The sequence below is a fragment of the Acyrthosiphon pisum genome, chromosome A2 (genome assembly GCF_005508785.2).
Source record: "Acyrthosiphon pisum isolate AL4f chromosome A2, pea_aphid_22Mar2018_4r6ur, whole genome shotgun sequence".
In the NCBI taxonomy this organism is placed as follows: Eukaryota; Metazoa; Arthropoda; class Insecta; order Hemiptera; family Aphididae; genus Acyrthosiphon; species Acyrthosiphon pisum.
The window spans coordinates 32,857,677-32,861,749 of NC_042495.1; positions in this window are offsets into that span (position 1 = coordinate 32,857,677).

The following is a 4,073-nucleotide window of genomic DNA, read 5'->3' on the forward strand; positions in this document are numbered from 1 at the left end:
ATAACATTAATGTATTTAGCTAAAAACAACAAGCAATATGTCTTAAATGACCTATTACATGAGCATGATCGCAACCTAGGATTAAAATTCTGGGGGGCTACAGCCCACCTAACAAAATTATTAATTTAAAATAATCTATAAGCAGCTTATATCTAAATAAATAAGGAATGTTTTTTGGAGGGGTCTGAATCGTAGTTAGGGGGGGGGGGTGCTAAAGCCCCTCCCCTTCTACTATAATTGCGCCTCTATACTTGGGCCCTATTTATTGGTCGCACACCCACCAATATGTACCAAGTTGCGGCACTGAATGATACCAGAAAATAACTTACTACACAAACACGATACACATCTCCCAAAGAGCGATGACCGCAATACTATTGTGGCACGTGTCACTGTAGTATTAAAATTTCTCATTTAATATCACAGACTACTATATCTCTTACTTTTTAATTCAGAAAGAAAAAAAATTCTGTGTATTACTGCGTTCATTGCCTATTTTGTTCGTATTTCATTATAATAATTATCGTTTTTCGTTCGATTTAAAATTATCTTTATCGGCAATAAATCAAGAAAAAAAAGTTTCAAAAATCGATTTTGTGTAGATACATCGTACTCATCGTATAGGACACATGTAGGTATAACAGGGCGGTATAGGGTGTGCGTTCCGGTATTTGCAACCCAGGGCTTATATCAATTGCGCCGAAATGACATTTTTACCTGTAAGATATTTATCGATTGCGCTGCGAATCGACTCCACGGCCAAACTTTTTTAGATATTGATTCCACCACCTATCAATCCACTGAATATTTGTGAGTTAATTATTTTATTAATAAGAAAATGTAAAAGGCTTAAATTCACAATATGTAATATGTATGTTAATGTGATTTAATGATATAAAATGTTTTATTTCATTAGTACACACTATAATTATATATAACTATAATTAAATGATAATTTTTTAAATATCAAATAGATAATAGGTAAGTACTAAAATTTTACACTATATATTATGTTGTTTTTATATTGAATAAATATATTAAAAAAATCACAAGTTTACTTAAATTTGTTAAAATAGCAATCACTAGGTATCTATTTGAGTTAGGTATATTATTTTATTCTGTTAACAAATTTTACATTGTATTTGATTGTTTTGTATTCTGCCATAATATAATATTATGTATAGGTAATTGGGTTATATTGTTCGTTATGGACGACAATTATTTGTGTTTGAATTGTTTTTTAAATCATTTTATTTAAATAAAAAAATACATTTACTATTATGGTAGTTAACTGTGTCTACCTATAAAATTAATTTAAAAAAAATCTGTACAATATCATACATCGATTAATGTTTAATAATAAACAGTCGTCGGAATCAACATAAACAAATTTTCGTCGGAATCGAAAAAAACCAGCGAAATTGGTAATATTAAAACGACGGAATCGATAAAACCCCGCAACCCCTAATGTAAAAAAAAGTAGTATTTTTACCCGTTTTCCCAGAAATGGTACCTACATTAGGAACTTTGTTTTTTAAACGTTGTATTATTTTATTCGTTTAATGATTAAGTAAAATAGTCAGTAAAAGGTGTTCTTCAAATGTCAGCAGAATAGAACAGTTATAATAGTCTATCATAAACCATAATACCTAATAACAGCTATTAAGATTACCAAGATTTTCACTATTAGCTAAAGAGAATTCTAGTATTCTATCGAGATTTATAAAATATATGAATATTTTAATAAAAAAAAACTAAAAAACTAAAAAAATGAAATGATCTTTGACCTATATCAAACATTTAAAATATTATGTGTAACCTATTATGTCAGTGTCATCAGTAGTTGTCAGCAACGTACATCCGTTGTGTGAGAGACCGCTCATGTCGTCCAAGTTGACGTCTGCCTACAGTGACCACGTCTGTACCATAAGTAGTTGCCGCGTAAGTCCGCCAGCAACGTACATCCGTTGTGTGAGAGGCCGCCCAGGTCGTCCAGGTCGTCCAGGTCGACGTCTGCCCATAGTGGCCACGTCGGTGCCATCAGTAGTTGCCGCGTAAGTCCGCCAGCAATGTACATACGTTGTGTGAGAGGCCGCCCAGGTCGTCCAGGTCGACGTCTGCCTACAGTGACCACGTCGGTACCATCAGTAGTTGCCGCATAAGTCCGCCAACAACGTACATCCGTTGTGTGAGAGGCCGCCCAGGTCGTCCAGGTCGACTTCTGCCTACTGCGTCACTCCACCACATCTCATAACGTCAGTAGTTTTAAGTTAATTTAAGTATTACCCCACGTTTTTGAAGCTCTGTTGCAATTGCTAACCTAACCACAGAGACCCCCTCTCCATAACTAGCCTGCACCATCATCATTCTATCGGTAGGTCTTTCCCATCCACAATGTTGTCACTATGCGTAGTATTGCCTACCCACCAAGCATCAGGCGAGGGCACATTTGGTTGCCAATCCAGTGCAATAGTAGACGTTAGTGATAACATAGGACATAGACAAATACATAAATCATTCTTGGGCATCACAGAGTAGTCATTTGGGTAGCCCCTACTAAGGGCGCTAACAATATGTATTTAAATTAAATGCTTAGTTAAATTAAGATTCAAAATTCATAAAAATATTTTATATTCTAATGGTATAACTACTGATATAAGTTTACGTTAAAATATAATTATTCTTTATTTATAATTCAATTAGAACATGATGTTGAATCTTCAATACCATTGCAATTTTCCTGCACCTACTATAGTACATTAGTACACGTACTTAATATATTTGAAACTATTTTCTTGTAGAGAAATTAAACTCTTTAAAGTAGGTACTAACAATTGTTTATTTGCTTATACGTATCCACTTGTTGAAATATCATTGATTTTTTATTAGTTTAAATCTCTAATATTAATATATATTTTTTTTGTTTGCTGGTCGTATACGTACATTTTGATTTTCTAATAAAATCTATTCAGCTCTAAATATGTTAAGTTCTTAAAACTTTTTTACTTGATGACATTATACGTAATGATTTATTTTGATTTATTTTTAATTTTAAAGCTATAATATTATAGAATTTTTTTGTGTGGTAATATAGTACAAATATTTATATATAATATATTATATACACAATTATAATTTATTTATTTCATAAATTGTGTTGATCGCATACCTAAATGTTAAACCCTAGATGATTTTAACATGATGCGTGTTTTTTTTTCTATCTGGCATCACCTTTAGTGGCAGTAAAAATACTCCAGCTTTTATTGAGCAACTTGAAGACAAATAACCGTTGAATATAGAGTCTTGAAAATTATCACCAAATGTTTATATCATTATTTTTCTTAAATGAGATAACGTTCAAAATATTAACTACTTTTCAGTAATTTTAACCAATAGATATTTTTGATTTATTTTAGTTCTTTTTCTATTAATGTAGATTATACCTACATTATTTTGCATTGTGTCAAAAAGCTTGAAAATATAATTAATATTCCTCATAAGTAATTTTATATATATTTTTATATATTTAAAAATATTAAAGATACATTGGTACGATATTATTTTATAAGCATTTGAAGTCTAAATTATAACAAATTTTATCAAAATCACGGAAATCGTGCAAATTTTTTTTTGTTCAAAATTCATTAATATTTTCTTTTTATAGCTATGGATTGACAATTTAAAACAAGGTTTATATAGGTTTTAGTAGTATTGAAGTGAAAAAGTTAACTAAAAAATGTTTTCCAAGTAAATTTGATGATGAATATTTATATTATTCAAATATGTGTTTACTTATGTAGTCGGATGAATTGAATAGGTTAGCAGGTTACTAATCTAGATTATGGTATATACAATTGGCAAAAGATACCTTTGAAAAAAAAACACTTCGTTATTTAGTTTACAGTTTACTCAATCACATATACTGATGACCACTTACTACGCAAACAATCACATAACCAAAATTCAAGCATATAATTCTATTATTCTAGGTTAATACTTTTACTGTAACCAAAAATTAATAAGCAGATTTAATTACAAAATTATAAGTTTAAACAAAGATTGATTTTAGTTAC